The 23,309-nt window shown below is 38.1% G+C and overlaps 1 protein-coding gene across 6 annotated transcripts in view; it reads right to left on the bottom strand.

Annotated features, from left to right (window-relative positions):
- Positions 1-23,309, bottom strand: part of ZNF385B (zinc finger protein 385B) — a 368,360-nt gene that overhangs the window by 214,908 nt on the left and 130,143 nt on the right. The gene's annotated exons all lie outside the window — the stretch shown is intronic.

Genomic DNA, 23,309 nt, shown 5'->3' with positions numbered 1-23,309 from the left:
GGTCCAAGTGATACAGTAACTGTACAATGAGGAGATGCAGAGGGATTGCATTATTCTCCTGAAAAAGAAAGAGGAAAGGAAAACAAAAAAAAGAGTGGAACTGAAACAGTGAACTAATAGTCATAGGTTAGAGGATGTTTATGAGTTTCATGTGAAGGTAAAACTGTTCAATAGATTTGTGGTAATATAATCTATTTGTAATTATTTCAGTGATTTTTTTTTTGCAAAGGAAGGCAATATATTTTCCAGTATTTACATACTCTTAGAATGAACTGGTATACAGTTTTGCACAACAGAAAAAAAAATGGCAGTTCAAATCCCATTTCCAAAGCTCACTGTGTTAAGTTTCTTCAAGTTCCTATGCCTCAGCTTTCACAGCTGAAAAGTGGTGATCACAATACTTTCTTCACAGCATTTTTAAGAGACTGAACAAAATACTACACATGCTTATTCAGAGAAAATCATTTTATAAATGATAGATGTACTTGTCTCCATTGTACTTTACGATATACTTCCCTAACACAAATCTCTCTTTAGAACTTTAACAGACTATGCTTTTATCAAAGATGCTTTCATTTCAGCGAGCCCCTTCCGTTCCCCCAGCACTGATTCAGTTCTGAATGAAGAGACTCATAGATTCCACCTGCACCCACCTTGCTCACAGGGATGCTATGGGCAGGTTCTAACATTCGATATCTCGGTCATATTCCTCTTAGGTGAAAATGAGCTCTGCAATGCATATTTCTTTAGAAATATATTCCAGATCACACCCACTTGTATAAAATGCATGTTCTAAATCCTAATAATGGTTCTTAAACATTGTTAAAAAAAAAAAAAAAAAAAAAAACTAGTGATAACTGCCTGAGGCTCTGAGCTGTGTCCTGGCTTCTCAGTCATGTGAAATTCTGTATGATATGAAATAAATAAAATACACCTTATTTCTTTAATTTTCACCTGGGTTACTACTGGGGCTTGGTATCTGCACAATGAATCCACTGCTCCTGGAAGCCTTTTCTTCCCCTTCTTTCCTAATCTGATAGGACAGAGAAAAATTGAGAGGGGAGAGAGAGATAGGGAGAGTGACATTTTCAGTGCATGCTTCACTACTCATGAGGCTTCCCCCCTGCATGTGGGGAGCAGGGGGCTCAAACCAGGGTCCTTGAGCATGGTATCATGTGTGCCTAATCAGGTGCGCCACCACCTAGACCCCATAAATCTTATTTTTTACATGCTAGTGGCACAGAGTTGAAAACTTTAATGTGGTTGTGGTTCAAAAATGTGTTAAAAAAAACACATTTGTATTTTCCTGGTATCATAATTTCCATAGTGAATGTTCTCAAATGTTTGCCCAGTGGGCTGTGCTGATAAAATATAATATTAGCTACAAAGAATATCTTTATGCACAAGCTGCTAAATCCTATTCCTGCAGTGTTTTAAACACCCAATGTGCCACATTAATTTAATGTTACCATACCTTCATTCCCTTATTGAAAACTTACTGAGTGCTATATACTGACCTACGTTCTTGAAAATATAATAAAAATCCACACTCCAATGGAGCTTGCTATTGAAACACAGCATAATTGCTTTTCCTCCTTTCTCTTTTAACTCTATTTACAAAAGAGTGTTGAATTTTAATAAGTCGAAGTGCTTCAATGTTTTTTTTTTTTTTTCTCTTTGCCAGGGTTTCACTACTTCAGTCCAACTTTTCCATACAGAAAGAGACAGAGAGAAACACCACAGCACCAACGCTTCCCCCAAGGCTGCAGCACTCCCGTGTGGTGTGCCAGGGACAGGAACCTAGGTGGGTTACAAGCATGTCAAAAGCAGGTGCCCTACCAGGTGTGGTCTCTTGCAGTAACCTTTGAATTTAAGATCAATTAAAAATGACTGATTTTGAGTGGGGGAGATAGATAGCATAATGGTTATGCAAACAGACTCTCATGTCTGAGGCTCCAAAGTCCCAGGTTCAATCCTCCACAACACCTTAAGCCAGAGCTGAGCAGTGCTCTGGTGTTTCTCTCTCTCTGCATCTCTCTCAAAAATAAAATAAATAAATATTTTTTTAAAAAACGACTGATTTTAAGTTACTTTATTTCAACACATACACACACATAATAGATTCTCACTCTGGCATACTCAATGTTGGTGATCAAATCTGGAAGTATACACTTGCATGTCCAGAATTTTACCACTGTACCCTCTCCCAGCCTGCAACAGCTGGCAGTTAGGGATAATTTTTGTTACAAATACTGTGCCTGAATAGAGGATCCAGTAGATATGATTATAATATAATCATGCTTGTTGAACTGCAAATCAAATTTAACTGGGCATTTTGTCTTTTATTTTTTTGCCTCCAGGGTTATTGCTGGGGCTCAGGTGTCAGCACTTCGAATCCACTGCTCCTGGAGGCCATTTCCCCCTTTTTGTTGCCCTTATTGTTATGATTGTTGTCATTGTAGTTGGATAGGAAAGAGAAATGAAGAGGGGAGGGGAAGACCGAGACGGGGAGAGAAAAACAGACACCTGCAGACCTGCTTCACTGCTTGTGAAATGCCCCCTGCTGCTAGTGGGGGAGCCAGGGGCTCGAACCAGGATCCTTACGCTGGTCCTCACTCTTTGCGCTATGTGCACTTAACCCAGTGCGCTACCGCCCAACCCCGGCATTTTGTCTTTAATAGGCTAGGACTGGCAGCCCTAAAAGGGGTTTCCTACTTGCTGAATGATTTTGTGTGTGTGGTTTAACTTTACCAGACCTCTCAGTTTTCTCAGATAAACTAAGGGATCTGACCTAAATAAGGCACAGTTAAGTTTCCTCACAACTCCCTGATTCCAGTTTTTCCTAATAGATCTTGCCATCATATTACTCTAATCTTTCCTCCATTCATGGGCTTTCAAATGACCTATTTGTCCTCTGACTTCACTGCTCTCTTCTCTTGCTTTGTTTCTGTGTGCAGTGCCAAGTTTCAAGCACATATCTTCACATATTACAGTGAACCACCTCCCCAGGTGCAACATTTGTTTGCTTGCTTGCTTGATGTTTTTTACTGGTCTTAGAATAGGAGTGATGGAAAAAGAGGAGAACGCACAAAGTTCTGTCCTACCACACGGCTCGTTCTCGTTCTCGTTGCTGCTCCTGTGTACTGCTATGAATTGCAGCCGGAACACCACACCTGTGAGGCCTTTGTTCTACCACTGAGCCAAGTCTTCTCTGACCTTCTGCTTTCTCCCCTCACTAGCCACTTGGTAATAAGCCTTATCTGATCCCTCGCTACACTACATCTTAGTTGACTTACCTATGGTGATTAGCATTAACTACAATTGACCTACATTCTAACAGCACTCCATATTTCAGTGCTTTCATTCATATTTCTTACATTTCACTGACTTCCCTGCGCAGACCTTACCAATGTGTCCTGAAGTCTCACCTCTCCAGAGCCCCAACCCACTAGGGAAAGATAGAAACAGGCTGGGAATATGGATCAACCTGTCAACGCCCATGTCCAGTGGAGAAGAAATTACAGAAGCCAGACCTCCCACCTTCTGCACCCCATAAAGAATTTTGGTCCATACTCCCAAAGGGATAAATAACAGGGAAGCTTCCAATGGAGAGTTCACGGAACTCTGATGATAGAAACTGTATGGAATTATACCTGTTATCTTAAAATCTTGTGAATCATTATTTAATACCAATAAGATGTTTAAAAACATTCAAAAATTAAAGTTACATTTTCTTATAACATTAAGTTTCAAGTGTGCATCACTGAAAACAAAAGGTTTGCTGAAATTGCCTTTCATGACATTTCACAACTAATCTTTTTTTTTAAAAAAGTATTTTATTTACTTTATTTTTGAGAGAGATGCAGAGAAAGAAACATCAGAGCACTGCACAGCTCTGGCTTATTGTGGTGCAGGGGATTGAACCTGGGACTTAGGAGCCTCAGGCATGAGAGTCTCTTTGCATAACCATTATGCTATCTACCCCCGCCCCACAACTAATCTTCTTTACCTCTATCAGAATCAGCAAACTCCTGAGAGAAAGTTTTCCAATTAAAACAAATCCCCCCTCCTTCCCTTGAACACTTTCCAGAGAGACAGGCCCTTCTGGTCTTTCATCTTTAGTGTCTTTCAATGTGTGCACTCCTAGCATCTTTCTCTTTCCCAGTAACTACCTGCCTCCTTCCATAACAAGTTCTATTCTTTCGTCTTTTAATTCCATTTCTGTAATTCCAGTGCCCCAACAGGCCCACTCAACTCAAAGGTTTTGGCTACTCACTATGGCTGCTGTACCAGCAGCTTCTCTTCCACAAATATGAATATAATGTATTGGACTCTGCCTGAGAACACAGAAACAAACTTTGTCTTTTTAAGTTTCTCGTTTAGAAAGCTTCTAGTAAGTCATAATTTTTCTACATTTTCCCAGGAGTACACAAATGGGTCTGTGTTTATTAGATCATCTCAAAAGCAATGGTTCCTTACCTTGTTTCTGTCAATGTCCACCCACAAGCTGATACAGAAGCCCATAAAAAAACAGACTCACTACCACAGTGGTTCTCCGCCCATGCACCTCACACAATCCTTTTGTGAGTCACTACTTAGCATCAGTCAAGACACTAGATGACTGCTGTGAGGAGTGGTGGCAAGACCTACTCCCACCCTGTCTCAGTATCTTTGCTTATTGTTTCCTAAATATATGAACAATAGGAAACAATGAATTATAATCTTCCATCTTTTACTGGCTATCTGATGTTACCAAGTAAATGAACTCATATTGGCAATATGAATAAAATACAGTAGTGAATTATCAATATTTTCTATACAGAGATGCCTAGGAAATAATTTAAAAGCATTTCACAATTTCAAAGTTCCCAGAGCTTTATAACTAATAAAGTCAATCTACAGTTCTACTGGCTTCCAAAAAATATTGAGTATTATTATACTTGTGTTTTGCTTGACATAGTTTTTATTTTAAACTAATAAGTATATAATACCATTTAAAATATTTTATTATTTATAAGAAGGAAATATTGACAAAACCACAGGATAAGAAGGGTATAACTCCACACAATTCCGATCACCAGAACTCCGTATCCCATCCCCTCCCCTGGTAGCTTTCCTATTCTTTATACCTCTGGGAGTATGGACCCAGGGTCATTATGGGATGCAGAAAGTGGAAGGTCTGGCGTCCGTAATTGCTTCCCCGCTGAACACGGGTATTGACAGGTCGATCGATCCATACTCCCTTTCCCTAGTGGGGCAGGGTTCTGGGGAGGCAGAGCTCCAGGACACATTTGGTGGGGTAAAGTACTTTTAATGTACAATCAAAATATAAGAAAACTGACAAAAACTGCTAGATAGCAACAAGTGACCAACTCGGTAAGCATTTGGTCATTCCAAACTTGTTCAGACCAAAGGAAAAAAAAAAAAAGTGAAGTAGTCAAGTTACAACTTTCCTATTTTAAGACTAACCTTTGGATAATACAACACCAGAAAGGCAGAAGAAGAAATTTGTCATCTATTAAATCTTGAAATAACCCAATTTTTCTGAATCAAAAAAAGAAATTTGTTGTCTTTTTTTGTCTTTTAAAATCAATGTCAAATAAGACTTTTAGTGACCCCAATACATACGGAGCAAAAAAATTATAAGCAGTCTACTCATTTATAGTCAAATAAACTGACGTATTTTTATTACTGAATAGGGTAAAAGGATAAGAACTCAAAGAAATATGTGATTTTTAAGAGAGGAAAATGGTAAAAATAGTTCTTAAAGATCCAAAATCATTATTATCATTAAATTCTACACAGGCGTTACTTGTATCGTTGTCAACTTATGACTAAGCTCGACCTGAAAACCAAAGCCCTGGCAATCTTTTATCAGGTCTAATGTTGACTGGAGTATTTCATTTAGAAACAGTAATACAACTGTATTAAACTGAAAAGCTTCTGCACAAATAAAGGAGCCACCACCAAAATAGAGAGACTCCCTATTGAATGAGAGAAGATCTGTACATGCCATATATCAGACGGAGGACTAATAAACAAAATATATAAAGAACTCAACAGGTTTAGCAACAAACTACCGTAACAAAAAAATCGGAAGAGGCCTTGGGCAGACTCTTCACCCAAGAAGAGATTCAAGGGGACAACAGATGTGAAGAAACCCTCAGAGTTGGAGCTGGATAGTAGCACACCTGACTGAGTGCACATGCTACAATACACAAGGACTCAGGTTCAAGCCCCTGGTCCCCACTTGCAGAGGGAAAGCTTTGCGAGTGGTGAAGCAGTGATGCAGGTGTCTCTCTGTCTCTCTTCTTCTCTAGCTCCTCCTTTTCCTATCAATTTCTGGCTACTTATATCCAATAAATTAAAAAAGCTAATAAAATTTTTTAAAAAGAAGCCCTCAAAGTCATTGTTTATCAGAGAAATGAAACTAAAGGGAACAATGAGATGCTACCACTTTACTCCTGTGAGAATAGCATACATTAGAAAGGACAGTGACAATACATGTTGGCAAGGATGTAGAGGAAAAAGAACACTTCTACATTACTGCTAGAATGAACACTGTCCCCATCCCTGTGGGAAACTCTCTGGAGATTTCTTGGAACACTAGAAATGGACCTACCTACTTACCCTCTGATCTAGCACCTTCTCTCCTAGGGTATAGCTAAAGGAATTAGATACACCCATCCAAAGGGATCTATGTTCATTTATATTTATAGCAGGATGAGTTGTAATAGCCAGAACTTGAAGCAACCCAAATAACCAACAACAGATGATATAGAAAGTGGTGGTATTGACAATCCTTCAGCTTCATCACTCGGGTGAGACCTTTCCTTTCATACTATTCTCTAATTCCATTCCAGGTGTTCCACTCCCCAATCAAGTCCCCAAACCTAGATATAGTCCAGGTCCCCTGAGGTAGAGCATAGGTTCACACATGCCCATAAACTAGGGAAAAATATATACCTGAAAGCAGAAGTACACAAGAGCATGCAGGGAATACCCCCCAACACTTCATCTGCACTATTCTAGTCTTTACGTCCATGATTGGTCAACAATTTGTTTGGCTTTGTATGTTAACTCTCTTTTCAGCCACCAGGTTCCGGATGCCAGCAAGATGCTGACCAGATTTCCCTGGACAGATGGCCCCATCAATGTGTCCTGGAGCTCTGCTTCCTCAGAGCCCCACCCTACTAGGGAAAGAGAGAGGCAGACTGGGAGTATGGATCAACTAGTCAATGCCCATGTTCAGTGGGGAAGCAATTACAGAAGCCAGACCTTCAACCCTCTGCAACCCACAACGACTCCGGATCCATACTCCAAGAAAGATAGAGAATGGGAAGGCTATCAGGGGAGGGGATGGGATATGGAGATCGGGTTATGGGAATTGTGTGGAACTGCACCCCTCTTATTGTATGGTTTTGTCAATGTCTCCTTTCTTAAATAATAAAAATGAAAAAAATAAATAGGTAAAGTAAAAAAAAAGAAAAAAAGAAAGTGGTGGTATGCAATGGAATACTACTCAGAGGCTAAAAATGATTAAGTCATCTCCTTTCCTTCATCTTGGATGGAGCCTGAAGAAATCATGTTTAAGTTAGATAAGCCAAAAAAAGAAGGATGAATATCTGATGATCTAATTCACAGGTGGAATTTAAGGAAAAAGGCCAGAAAGGGATAGCACAAAGTGCAACTTGGAGTGGGTACGGTGTGTTGCCCCAAAGGAAAGGACTCAAGGGAAGTGGAGAAGGGATGGGCAGAGGCTGGGGGTCGGGTTTGGGATCCTAAGGCATGATGATGGACAAGGAGCTAAACTGGCGGTGATATGTTTTGCAAGCACCTATCACAGCAAGATGAAAGACTGTACCCTTGTGTCAACAGCTGTACTGCACTACATTAATCCCCTAGTAAGGAAAAAAAATAAAGAAAAATAAAATTATGAAAGGGTCCAGTGATAGCACACCCAGTTGAGCACTCAAGTTTCCATTTGAAAAAAAATCTGGGCTCAACAGGGCCCCTATTCTCACGGGGTAAAAGAAGAGAGATAGGAGAGCTATCAGGGGAAGGAGTGGGATACGAAGCTCTGGTGGTGGGAATTGTACCCCTGTTATCCTATGGACTTGTCAGTGTCTCCAGTTTATAAATAAATAAATTAAAATTAAAATAAGGAAAAAAAGAAAAAAATCTGGACTCAAGCCTTCAGTCTCCAATCACAGAATAGAAGCTTCAAAAATGGTGATGAAGTGAGTGCTCCAACCCCAACCCTAAACCCTAATCCTAACCTCATTATTATTCTCTGTCTCTCCTTCCTCTCTCAATTTCTTATTGTCCATGCAACTAAAAAAGTAATAAATAAAGATTTTAGAAAACGGTTATTCAGATAAGGTGATTAAGTTGATATCCTCAGATTAAAATGAAGATATGACAAGTCTTTAGCCAGCTCATAAAGAATCTGAAATAGCTTTCCATTAGTTTCATTAAAACCTTTTTTAAATTCTGGGGGCAGGCTGGTGGTGCATCTGGCTGAGTGCACATATTACAGTAAACAAGCCCCAGGTTCTAGGCCCCAGTTTCCGCCTTCAGAGGGAAAGCTTTGCAAGTGGTGAAGCAGAGTTCCAGGTGTCTCTCTGTCTCTCTCCCTCTCTATCTTTATTCTCAGTTTCTGATGGTCTCTAGCCAATAAATAAATTAATTTTAAACAATTAGAAAAATAGGGGGTCAGGCTGGAGCACAGCGGGTTAAACGCACATGGGGTGAAACTCAAGGACCAGCGTAAGGATCCTGGTTCGAGCCCCCAGCTCCCCACGTGTGGGGGAGAGGGGTTGCTTCACAAGCGGTAAAGCAGGTCTGTGTCTTTCTCTCCGCCTCTGTCTTCCCCTCCTTTCTCCATTTCTCTCTGTCCAGCAACAACGACATCAATAATAATAATAATAATAATCACAACAATGATAAAAACAAGGGCAACAAAAAGAAAATAAGTAAATAAAATAAATTACAAAAATAAAATTTTTTTGAATTCTAGATTATATCACTAAAGTAACTATACTAATACTAGTCACTAATTCCAACAAGGAATGAAGCACATGTATAGAATATGTATTTAAGGTATTTGAAAGAAAGTACAATACCACCTAAGTATTGGCATTTCAAAGTGATAGACGTCCTCCTGAGCACACTGGCAAAAAATAAATAAATAAATTTGTAAATTCTAAATGGTGAATTGTATGATACATAATCAATCTCATTAAATCTGTTCTATATTTATATTGCAATTGAAAATATAAGTTCGAGATAATCCTAATAAGTGACCAGGAAAGAATTTCTAATTTTTATTTGCTTTTACTAATAGGTTAAAAGATGGTAAGATTACAGTGTATATTCCGCACTGCATCCGCCAAATTTCTCCTACCCCACTTCCCAAAGATCACTACAAGCCTTAGAAACAATGTGCTTGCTTTAGTTTTTGTTTGTTTGTTTTTCAAGTTCAATTGTAACAGTTCTAGATTACACATATCAGTGAAACTATCTGGTAGTTGTCTCTCATCTCTTATTTCACTAAGCATAATCACCTCCAGTTTCATCCATCATGTACCAAGCAATACACTATTACCTTTTATTTTAATTTCAGAGAAGTATTCTATGGACTCTGTTTCCTAGCCAGTCATCTGTTGACGGGCATTTAAGCTGCTTCCAATCTTTGGCTATTGTGAATAATGCAGCTATGAACATAGGGGTGCCTATGTCCCTTCAAATTAGTGATTGAGTGTCCTTTCGATTGCGTGTCATTGCTGAGTCATAAGGTAATTCCATTTTTATGTTTTTCTTTTCTTTTCTTTTTTTCTTACAGCGTTATTGCTGGGGCTTGGTGCCTGCACTACGAATCCACTGCTCCTGTGGCCATTTATTATTATTTTTTAATTTTTATTTCTGGTAGGACAGAGAGAAATTAAGAGGTGAAGGGAAGACAGACAGAGGGAGAGAAAGACAGACACCTGCAGTCCTGCTTCACCGCTTGTGAAGTGAACCCCCTGAAGGTGGGGAGCCAGGGTCTTGAACTGGGATCCTTGTGCTGGTCCTTACACTTCATACTATGGGCACTTAGCCCAGTGCACCACCACCTGGTCCCTCCATACTTATTTGTTTAAGGACTCTCCATACAGTCTTCCAAAAAGGCTGCATCAGTTTGCATTCCCACCACCAGTGAAGAAGAGTTCCTTTTTCTCCACAACTTTGCCAACACCTGTCATTTCGTGATTTGTTGATAGAAGTCATTCTCTCAGGTGTGAGATGAAACCTCAGTGTACTTTTAATTTGCATTTCTCTAGTGAGAAGTGAAATGCATCATTTCTTTATATGTTTATTGGCCATGGGTACCTTTTCTTTGGGAAACTGGCTATTTAGTTCTTTGGTCCACATTTTTATTGGGATATTTTTGCTTCTTTTGTAAATCTGTACCAGTTCTGTATGAATGTTTGCTATCAGTCACTTATCAGATGTGTAATGAGCAAATATCTTCTCCCCCTTCTAGGGTTGCCTGGATATCCTTGTGCAGTTCTGCTTTAGCTTCATGTACTCTCATTTATTTACTTTTGCCTTCATTTCCCATGCCCATGGGGTTAAGTCTCCAAATACATATTTGTTATGAAGATACTGCAAAGAGTCACCAACATTTTCTTCTGTAAATTTTAGAGTTTCTGGTCTAATAAACAGACATTTGATACATTTTTGATTTGCTGTCAGTGCATGCTATTAGGTGGTGGTATAATTTCACTTTTCTACATGTGAGTATCCAATTTTCCAGTGTAAGAACAGGACTGTTTTGGACTGGAGACATGTGAAATGGTTAAGCAAACATTTCTCAGACACCAAACATCTCAGGCTCAATCCCCAGCACTATCATAAGCCAGAGCTGAGCAGTGCTCCATGTAAAAAAATTGGAAATTTTCATTTTTAAATGACACTTATATGTGGAGGTGGAAAAGCCTTCAATTAGTCATAATTAAATGACCTGCCACCTGGAGTTAGATTTGATTTTTCTATGTGGAGATAAAACACACACACATATATATCACTATTTTGACTAACTAGCTATCTCCATCTGTGACTGTAAGCTAAGCCTTTTTGATCTTCTACCAGCCACATGGAAATTAGAATGTAAGATCACTACTAATGCTATATAGTTTCAGGATTAATTCTGTCACAGAAATTTGTGCGTTCTTTTCTTTTTTCAATGAACATGAAAAAAATTATTGTGAATGTGTGAATTATGCAGCTGAATTCTTTAAGAAATGGCATCATTGAAAAGAACTTGTGAACCAGGTAATAATTTATGTACAAGAAAAGAGTTTTAAGTGAGTATTTTAAGAAAAATGTAAATATCTATTAGGATACAGAATTATTGTGCCACAAAACATTAGTCATCCAAATTAAAGTATTTGTGTCACAAAGGTTTTAAGCTGGACTTTAAAATAACCATTATATACATCAATGATTCTTGAATCATTGAAGGTGACTATTATTTATCCACCTCTGACACGCCACAAAACATGTTAACCTATTAGAGGACAGAGTAAATTAGAATATCATAGAAATTCTAGAATTATTTATTCAAATTAAATATCCCTTTTTAAATCAAGGGCAACTATTTCTTCACAGAGAATGTAATGTAATGTATCACATAGATATGAATGTTATATATTTATAACTCTGGCTGGTAAATCTTAGTCATACTGTTATTATGCCATTAAACTAGAAATAGAAAGAGTAGAAAAGAGAAGTGCTCATAATAAATGAATTTGTATTCTGCACATAGTACCTGAAAGTCAATCTAACGCAGTTTCCAAATACCAGAAGCTTAATGTTTATGGTCTTTATTGAATAATCACTTTCCTTGACTAAAGTCAATAAAAAGTCACCTTTAAATTGTTCAGTCAAATTAGAAATAGTTACACTAAACTACAAGGACATCAAGGTAAGAATAAAATCAAGAAAATGTCCTTCTGTCCCCTATAACTAGCACTTTAGTTATTTTCTCCTTATTTCAAACACTAGTTTATTCAAATATCCCCAGTATTGAGGACTGATCAGTGTTTCTTTCTCATGCATCTTTTACATATTTACATATTGAGAGTTATTTCAAGACTCTTGAGAAACCTTAAAGAATGGGACCCTGAAAACTAATGGAATTCCTGCTTACTCAAAAGGCCCTGTTTAAGGTTTATAAAATATGAACTTCTGCCTAACCTTTGGCATTTAGTCCTAAGCTGACTCACTGGGAAATGTTCTGCATGTACAAACTATTGTATTTTACTGTCCACTGTAAACCATTAATTCCCCAACAAAGAAAGAAAAAAGAAAAAAAGAAATAACAATGAACACCCATCCACTCACTGGCTTCTTAGAATAACTCCCTTTGATGATAAGATACTACATTTTTACATTTTTTAAAGACTTGCCAACTAATTCAAAAATTTCAAACAAATGGCCTAAATATTAACTCCTATTTAATTAACTCCTACTTAATCCTTTAAAACTTCTCTAAATGCTGCCCTTGACAGGATATGGCTGCTAGCTGCCCGTTGGTTGTGGTTCTGGGAAAAGGCCTTTATTTTCATGTAAATATTAACACACACACACACACACACACACACACACACACACACTCCTCCCCTGATCCTCCAACATTCAAATTTGTTCTTGTAAAATTCATTCTTTTTTTTTTTTTATCTCCAGGGTTATTGCTGGGGGTGCCAACACCATGAATCCACTGCTCCTGGAGGCCATTTTTCCCATTTTGTGGCCCTTGTTGTTTATCACTGTTGTTGTTGTTATTACTATTATTGCTGTTATTTCTGTCATTGTTGGATAGAACAGAGAGAAACAGAGACAGGAGGGGAATACAGAGAAGTGGAGATAAAGATAGACAATTGCAGACCTACTTCACCTCTTGTGAAGCGACCACTCTGATGGTGGGGAGCCGGACTCTCGAACCGGGATCCTTGCACCAGTCCTTGTGCTTTGTGCCATGTGCACTTAATCCACTGCACTACCACTCAACCCTGGTAAAATTCACTCTTTACATCTCAATAGACCCAGGGCTTGGCGTTAGTGCACCCAGCTGAGCACACAAATCACATCTCAATAGCCCCAAAGTCTTAACTAATTAATTCCAACACCAATTCTAAAGTCCAAGGTCTCATCTGAATGCCTAGAAGAAGGAGGCTTGATTCACACTCAGATACAAATCTTTTCTATTTATGTTCTCAAAGTATGAAATACCATTTTCAGTTTTCATAAAAGGAGATAAGTACAGAAATCTTTACAAAGCTTAAATATCTGATGAGATGCTCACCATCTTTGAAAAGATTTTCTTAAATATTATCCTTTGTCCAAAGATATGTTTGTTTTACTATGAAAAAATATATACAGATACACAGATAAAATAGGTACATGGAAAGAAAACTCCAAGCATAAAAGTAGGATGATTTGGGAGTCGGGCTGTAGCGCAGCGGGTTAAGTGCACGTGGCCCAAAGCACAAGGACCTATGTAAGGATCGAGCCCTGGCTCCCCACCTGCAAGGGGAGTCGCTTCACAAGCAGTAAAGCAGGTCTGCAGGTGTCTATCTTTCTCTCCCTGTCTTCCCCTCCTCTCTCCATTTCTCTCTAGCCTACCCAATGACAACAATAATAACTACAAAAATAAAAAAAACAAGGGCAACAAAAGGGAATAAATAAATATTATTAAAGAAGTATGATATCAGCTTACAAGGAATTATGTTATCGCCTATGCCATGAAAATGTTGTTTGCTTCAGATTTGTCTTCCTAAACACTGTTATGTTTACTGGAAAAAAATCATCACAATTATATCACAATTTCCTTAGCTACTTATCCATCACTGGGCATCTGGATTGCTTCCAAATTTAGGCTATTACAAATTGTGCTGCTATGAACATAGATGTACACTGGTCTCTTCAGATACCTCTTTCAGAAGAGGAACTGTCAAGTCATAAGATAGGCTTTATATGTTTAAAATCATATATACTACATTTGTAAATATATACACACTATAAATGTACCTGTAAAATAAGAAGGAAACTGAGCTGGCAAAGTGGTTCACTTGGAGAGCATGTTTACTTTGCTAAGGTTGGAGCCTGCTCCATACTCAACTGGAGGAAGCTTGAATACTGTGAGAACTCTTTCTCCCTCGGTTTCTCTATCTGAAAAAGTCTGTTGGGGGCCAGGCAATGGTGCAATTGGATAAGTGCACATATTACAGTATGCAAGGACCCAGGTTCAAGCCCCTGGTCTCTACCTGTAGCAGAAAAGCTTCAGGAGTGGTGAAGAAGGGCTGCAGGTATCTCTCTCCCTCTGTATCTCCTCCTACCCTCTCAATTTCCGTCTCTATCCAATAATAAATAAATGAAAGTATTTTTTTTAAATCTTAAAAAGTTTTTTTTAAGGGGGCTGGGCAGTGGAGCACCGCGTTAAGTACACATAGTAGGAAGTGTAAGGACTGGTGCATGGAGCCCAGTTGGAGTGCCTGGCTCCCCACGTGCAGACTCCAGTCGCTTCACAAGTGGTGAAACAGGTCTACAGGTCTCTCTCTCTCCCTCTCTATCGTCCCCTCTCAATTTCTCTCTGTCCTACCTAAAAAAAAAAAAAAAAAAAAAAAAAAAAAATGGCCGCCAGGAGCAGTGGAATTGTAGAGCTGACACCAAGCCCCAACGAAAGCCCTGGCGGCAAAAAAAAAAAAAGTCTGCAGTAACTGTGAAGTACCAGAGACAAGAAAGTTGAAGCCAGGAGTCAGGCAGTCCCGCAGCAAGTTAAGTGCAGGTGGCGCAAAGCACAAGAACGGCGTAAAGATCCAGCTCCCCACCTGCAGGGGAGTCACTTCACAAGTGGTGAAGCAGGTCTGCAGGTGTCTTTCTCTCCCCCTCTCTGTCTTCTCCTCCTCTCTCCATTTCTCTCTGTCCTATCCAACAACAATGACATCAATAACAACAGCAATAATAACTACAACAATAAAACAACAAGGGGAATAAATATTAAAAAAAAAGAAAGTTGAAGCCTTCCATTTGCAATTTTACATCATAGATGACTAGTCATTTATTTCTATGGTGTGCTGAATTTTAAGATATTAGAACCAATAAAATATAAAAATCTACTACATATTTTGTTATGTTAGCTGAACTTATATTTTTTTATCCGTGTATTACTGTCTCTAATTCCTTCACTGTGTGTGTCATGGAATCAGTTCTCTTAGCATTCCAGATTAATTTGAGATTACAAGTGTCCTGTCTCCCTCTCTGTGGTTAAAGAATGACTGTCTTCCCTTGGGCTCCCCAGGGCCCAGCCCTCTGAAGGGAATGCTCCTTCTGTGAAGGGAAGGACTCTTAATGTTTGTGAAACAGGATCAGAAACAGAGCCAGTGAGTTACTATGTGCTGTCACATGATTTAAGCTTTCTCCTAGAGTCTCACGGACTTCAAGTCATTTATATTTCCTATTTGTTTTCAGAATGGTTTACATACCCAAATGTGAAACAAGTCAACAGGAATATTTAGTCATTCAATATATGGAAATATATAAAGTATGTGTTTTTTTAAGTCACCAAAATAAAGTACTCAGTATGGAACAAAGTCAAGACAAATTCAGATTAAGACAATAATTAAATAAAATGAAATACTGAATTATACTAAATAGGAAACTTTTGAAAATATTCAGAAACAAAAATATTTTTGTTTTCAAAGGTTTACTAAATGTGTGTGTGTGGGGGGTCACAGTGGAGGTGGCCTAGCCAGTTGAGTGCACACATTTCTAAATGTAGTTTGGTGTTTTTTTTTAAATTTTATGTGTTATCATTTCAAGTAAGGAGAGAGATAGAGAAAGAGAAAGAGAGAGAGAGAGAGACACCAGAACAACACTCTGGCACATGGGATTTTGGGAACTGAACTCAGGACATCTTGGTTCCAAGTCCAGCGCCCTTCTCACTGAGTCATTCCCAGGTCCCTAAATGTGTTCTTAAATATTTGTCACTAGTTGTTATTGTTTGCATAAACGTATCAAAATTCCTGAAAGCATCTTTCCCTTACACAGACTATGATTGTATCTGATCACTTATTTTTGCTATGAAACTACTTGGCAACTGGGTTTCCTGATAGGTAGCCTAATGTTTATACTATGCTGAGGTGATGACATTTGCGTCTTAGTAAAGTCTGAATTAACATTATTTTAGCAATATTTTTCAAAAAATATATATGAAGTGTAAGCATTTCTAAAGAATAATTGTTCCTAACACAAAGTATTTTTATTTAATGTAAAATGTGTTTATCTAGAATTCTATTTATCCACAGCATGTTAACTCTAAAATAATGAGAATTTAAGCTTCACTTGTTTTGAATAGGTCTTTAAAGTGTTTTCCTCACTTTATGATCAAAAGATAAATATTTCTTCCATTATGGAATAATCTAACATTTGTACTTTTTACTATATTTAAATGTACTTTCACATTTCATTACATGTGAAATCATTAAAATAAATAGTGAGGATCCTGGAAAATGTCATATTCTAAATGACTGGTATATTTTGTTTCTATACAAATCATTATTTTCATAAAATCACACACTGATAGATCTGGAAGCTGATATGAAGAGCTTCAACTTTATTAAAGCTTTGTAGGCTAATGCATTAAAATATGTAGCTTTTTTTTTAAAAAAAATAAATCACTTTGTTGGGAGAATTACAACTTCATAATGTCTGTCTCAGAAATGCCTTTGGAGACTTGTGTCCATTACATTTCCACCATTACACCACTACAAAGCTGCTGTAAGGTATATAAAATCTCACATCTCCTTATGACAGCTGTCACCACCAAACACCCGCCATTAACTTGGAATCTTCCTCTGCCATAGACAGTGCCCGCCTCCCCCAGGCCCCTGAGCAGCATTTCCACCCCCTCCTTTGGTACCTGAATCTGCTGCTACAGACCGCATCCAATTAATTTTTACATTGTGTTTTCCTTTACCTTGTCACTCAAGTCCCACCTATGAGTGAAATGATCTAGTATTCGTCCTTCTTTCCTTCTGGCTTTTACCACTTGACATTATTCCTTTTAACTGCATGCAACTCTTAGCAAAAGAGAAAATTTTACCATCATTTACCATTGTGTGTGTATTTATACATACCACAACTTCCTCATCTTCCTTGAATATTAGAGTATCTTCCAAGTACTGAAATGAACACAGCTATGTATTTTTGTGGTCTCTGTAGGGACTGCTAGATCAGACAGAAGGAACATTTTTAATATTTTGTGGGACTTTCCATTCATAGTGCATTCAACACTACAGAAGGGGCTATTTAATACCACAACCACAGCCTTGCCAGCACTTGTTTTTCAATACTTTTTTCTTTTCAAATCCACTTATGGAGGGGAGAAGGGTGAATAATGATTTACAAGACAACTGTAGTAACTTCCTATCTTCCCATGATAGGTGTCCTATACCATTTCCTCCACCACGGACATCCTTAAAGGTATGAGGTGGTCTTGATTTGCATTTCTCTGATATTCAGTGAATTTTGAGCAGTATTTTCATATTGGCTATCTGAACTCCTTTTGATCTACTCAAATTTTTCTTCATTTTTTTTTTCCTCCAGGGTTATTGCTGGGCTCGGTGCCTGCACCATGAATACACGGCTCCTGGAGGCCATTTTCCCCCCTTTTGTTGCCATTGTTGTTGTAGCCTCATTTTGGTTATTATTGCCATTGTTGATGTTGTTCATTGTTGGATAGGACAGAGAGAAATGGAGAGAGGAGGGGAAGACAGAGAGGGGGAGAAAAAGACAGACACACGCAGATCTGCTTCACCGCCTGTGAAGCGACTCCCCTGCAGGTGGGGAGCCGGGGGCCCGAACCAGGATCCTTACGTTGGTCCCTGCGCTTTGTGCCACATGCGCTTAACCACTGCGCCACCACCCGATCCCCATCAGGGCTTTTTTTGTTTTGCTTTTGTGCTGATGATTTTTATGAGCTCTTTATGTAGTTTGGTCATTTTGTCTGGTGTGTAGTGTGTAAAAATCCTCTTTTCTGAGTGGGAGTAGATAAGATGGTAGTTATACAAAGAGACTCTCATACCTGAGGCTACCAAGTCCCAGGTTCAATCCCTCGTACCACCATCAGCCAGAGATGAGCAATGCTCTGGTAAAGAAAAAAAAAAAATCCTGTCCTCATATTTGGCGTTTGTTGGTGGTTCCTTTTGTTGCACAAAAGTTTTTCAGTATCATCTAGTCTCACTGGCTTATTGTTGCCTTTATTTTCTATGCTGTTGGACACACGTCTCCAAAGACATTTCTGACACAGACATTATGAAGTGTTCTGTTAGTAGTGTCTTCTATGTATTTTACAGTTACCAGTCTAACACTCAAGTTTTTGATCCATTTTGAGTTGACTTTTTTCATTATATCATGTCGATTCTAATTATATATTTTTATTTCAAATTTTACTTTGGTATTTTTACTTTTAATATTTTTAAATGGTATGTCAGATACATGAATCTTTATTTGTAGAATACTATTTTGGGGATTATATTTAATTTCTCTATAGAGACAAACTTGCACATACATTTTCTTCTAGTTTAAATTTCATTTTTACATTTAAAACTCTGTATTATTTGGAAATTAACTGGGGAGGGGCTAGATAGGCACTGACACACCCAGTAGAGCACACACTTTGCCACCCACAAGGATCGGGGTTTAAGACTCTCTGATCCCCACCTGCATGGGGTGGGGGGGAAGCTTCATGAGTAATGAAGCAGTGCTACCAGTGCCTCTCATTCTCTCTTCTCCTCTAGATCCTCCTCCTCTCAATTTATTTCTGTCTCTAAGAACAAAAAGAAAGAAAGGAAAAAAAAAAAGGTTGCCAGGAGTGATAACCTTGGTGGCAATAAAGTAAAATAAAATAATTTTAAAGAGAAAATTAATTTTGCTTTGGGAATAAGTTAGATTTATCTTTTTTCTCTTACATAGCCAACAGCCCAGTCCCCATTGTTCAAGTGACTCTTACTCCTTGATCTTGAACGTTACTTCTATCATATAAGTTTATCCGATTAATTCCACTTAGAACTTTCCAGTTTCCCCCTCTCTCACCTTCCCCTCATACTTTACCAGCAGTTCTTATATCACTTTTTGGGTATCAGATAATGCAAATGTCCTATAAAAATGACAACCTTGAAAATTATTTTAAATATGTCTGACAGAAAAGGTGATATTTAAATAACTCTTGCAACTCAACAAGAAAATAAAGTAAGTCCTTCGGTAGAAATGTAGATAAAGGACATGAGAAAACAGTGGTTTGGATACAGTAAAAAAACGAGGTCTTGCTGAGTTCTTGGAAAACATGGTAGTTGCTTGCCAGTCAGGTCTTAGGGCTGATAAATTACATTTATCATTACACTGCGAAGAGGTGAAAGAGAAAAAGGCCTAAAGGTAGCCACATGGCATCTGTCACAAATCTTTACTCATTCATTCTCTAGCAATCAGCTTCCCAAGCACAAGCCTTCCAGGCAGGAGCAGCTTCCCAAAAGAGTGGATTCCCAAGAGAGCTCTTCTTCCTCAGGTCATTTCTTAAGTAGCGTTCTAATCTCCTAATCTTATGTTATTACAGTCTTTTCCCTCTGCATTGTTACATCCTATGCGAAAGCTAAAATGACATCTGCTAATTTTGCCCATGTGGTCCCGCCTTCCTCTTTGATTATTGGTTCTGAAAATTAACAGCCATAAAGAATCATGCATTCCCAACATTTCTCCCTTCACCCCATACGATAAAAACATATAATACATATCGAAATGTTGGTAATGGTTCTATGTGTACAAGGAAATGAAGGACAGATTTTATTTACTATTTACTGTTATGTTTTTCAAGATTGAGAATGTGCTCCTTTTGTAATTAGAAAAAGTAAACAATAGTTTTATAAACTGAAATTTTTTTAGAAGTCATTTTTAATATTTATTTATTCCCTTTTGTTGCCCTTGTTGTTTTACTGTTGTAGTTATTATTGTTGTTGTTCTTGATATCATCGTTGTTGGGTAGGACAGAGAAGAATGGAGAGAGGAGGGGAAGACAGAGAGGGGGAGAGAAAGACAGATACCTGCAGACCTGCTTCACCACTTGTGATGCAACTCCCCTGCAGGTGGGGAGCCCGGGGCTCGAACCAGGATCCTTACACCGGTCCCTGCACTTAACCCACTGCACTAACGCCCAACTCCCATAAACTGAAATCTTATGATAAGTCTTGGAAACTACTCAATGGAAAAGATAACCTAAATGGTGAAGCCCAATCCTCAACAGATTTCACTTTCAATTAAATCTCAGGAATAACTTCTATTTGCTGATAAAGTTTGTTTCCCATTGAGGTCATGAAAATTGGCAAGGAATATTCTAAAGCATTTACTTGCTTCTCCCTTTATATATCTACCAAGGAAAAAGTGAGACCAGATGGTGGTGCAGGAGGTTCCTTAAGGTGAAAAAATATATATTTGGAAAAAAATTCCAATATGTATTTGGATCAACATACATTTGGAAAATAAATTACCTGCCAATTCTACTATGGATACTCATATACACGATTGGGGGGAACCTCCACATTACAAATTAAAATATCAAATAGCTACTTTATGTCTATAGGGAATTATCGCCATTGATTAAATTCATAGGATATATGTTTATTTTCACATATTAGAAATTATGTCAACATATTTTTCAAAACTTTAGCATAGTAAGAATAAAGCTCTGGGATTAAAGTTTCAGTATGCTGTTCTATCAAATAATCTAATTTCTAAGTGCCCAAGTATTTAGAAATGTCAAGTATAATTAGTCTAGGGGAATTGCAGATTTTTAGTGAAAAGGTTAGTCTCAAATGCAACACCGCTTTAACATTTTCCTGTGACATAGTTTGATTAGTCACTCACACAAATAAGATTTAGTTTTTAGTTATCTTAAAAATGCTCACCTTGGAATGCTAGAAATAGACCTATCCTATGAACCGGCAATTCCTTTCCTAGGGATTATTTCTAAAGAAAAAAATAACACCTATCCAAAGAGATTTATGTACACCTATGTTCATAGCAGCAGAATTTATAATAGCCCGAACTTGGAAGCAACCCAGATGCCCAAGAACATATGAGTAGTTGAGAAAGTTTTCATGGATACACACAAAAGATTATTACTTAGCTGTAAGAAATGTTGAAATCATCTTTGTCACACCTTGGATGTGACAAATCATGTTAAGCACATTAAGCCAGAAGGAGAGGAATGAATACTGAGTGATCTCACTTATAGGTGGAACTTAGGAAACAGGAAAGAAAAGGAGGCCTGAGCAGGAGTAGGACTGAGTCTCAGTAGTCTACCAAATCAAAGTGAATGATTCTGGGGGAGAGAGAAGGCTGGAGCAGGTAGAGAGGGCCTTGGGGAACTAGTACACTAATATGGAGGAGGACTTAAGTTGGTGGTAAAACAGGTGTGCAGACTCCTATCATGGGGACATAAGAAACTGTGCCATGTGACAACTATCTTCTAAATCATTACTTCCTTGATAAAAGTATTAATGTCAGTAAAATTGCTCACTTGGATAGTATACTGCTTTGTAAGATGTTAAAACCCAGCTCCAGTGCATTCAAGTATTGATGCTATGGTATCTCTCTCTCTGCCGCTGTCTTCTCTGTCTCTAACTCTCTCTCTCTCTCTCCTTCTTTTCTTAATATTTATTTATTTATCCTCTTTTGTTGCCCTTGTTTTACTGTTGTAGTTATTATTGTTGTCATTGTTGTTGGATAGGACAGAGAGAAATGGAGAGAGGAGGAGAAGACAGAGAGGGGGAGAGAAAGACACCTGCAGACCTGCTTCACCACTTGTGAAGTGACTCCCTTGCAGGTGGGGAGCTGGGGGCTCGAACTGGGATCCTTATGCTGGTCCTTGTGCTTTGTGGCACGTGCGCTTAACCCACTGCACTACCACCTGACTCCCACGCACACTCCTTCTAAAAGTATAAATAAAAAAACTGAAAACTGTCCACCACATATATGAATGTGTTTGTATGTACAGGTATGTATGTATAGGTATGTATGCAAATACATACATTTGTATATATTTATCTTTCTGTTTCTTTTGTGATATGCCTGCATAAGAAGGTGATTTGAACATTTTTTTCTGGGTGCTATGAAATAAAATGTTAGGTATTTACACAATGTATTTTTGGTATGTAGTCATAATGTTCTCTATTTTTCAAGCTCTGTCAGTTTCACACTGCTCTACAGTGTGAAATTGACAAGAAATGGTGCAAACCTGACAACTGGAAGCATACAAATTTAACATGAAATTACTATGCAAATCGTTTGAGAATGGATGGAAAAAATAAATATTTTATAGCAATGACTATGTTCCAGTCTGATGAAATGTTTCAGATAAGGAACCCTAAATTCTCTGAAATGTGTGACCACCATAATAGGTACAAATGTTTAAAACATGAAAGTGAATAATGTACAGACTAGCACACCACTGCAGCACCTCAGAGGGAAGAAGTATCATTATGAAAAGGAAATGTTATGACCATAGCCTCTGATCATCTCCTTCAATGAAACCGTGGTTCCCAATTTTGCATTTTTCTGGATTTGTCATTTCAAAGCATCTTCACAGTCACCTTCTCAAATCCTATACAGTGTGAAATGCCATGTGAAAAAATTTTGAACTTTGATACTGTTTTTTTATTTTTTATTATCTTTATTTACTAAGTAGAGACAGCCAGAAGTCGAGAAGGAATGGGGTTACAGGGAGGGAAAGAGACAGAAAGACAACCCTGCTTCACCACTCACAAAGCTTTCCCCTTGCAGGTGGGAACTGGGCCTCGAACCCAGGTATGCCACCAACTGCTGCCTCCCCCCAACCTGTTCTTTTTTTTTTTTCTTCATTTAATCTCTTTTCTATGGACCTTTTATAATAAATCAATTATTATTATTGGTGGTCCAGAGGTTTCAAAAGTAGAAACTTTATGCCTCCTTTCATTGTATTAATACAGGCCATGCCAGTTATGTTTCTTTCTACCTCCTCCTACCTTATTTAAGGCATTGTTGTAACAATAGTCAGACAAGTCTAGAATTCCCAACTCTTCCATTTATTACCTGTATAATATAGGGGCAGCTACTCTCTCTCTCTTTTTAATTATCTTTATTCATTGTATAGAGATAGCCAGAAATAGAGAGGGTAGAGAGAGACAGAGAAACACATGCAACACTGCTTCACCACTCACAAAGCTTTCCCCCCTGCA

Source organism: Erinaceus europaeus, chromosome 18, assembly GCF_950295315.1.
Source record: "Erinaceus europaeus chromosome 18, mEriEur2.1, whole genome shotgun sequence".
Lineage (NCBI taxonomy): Eukaryota > Metazoa > Chordata > Mammalia > Eulipotyphla > Erinaceidae > Erinaceus > Erinaceus europaeus.
The sequence above is the reverse complement of the archived record's forward strand: the minus strand, read 5'-3'. Positions and strand labels throughout refer to the sequence as shown.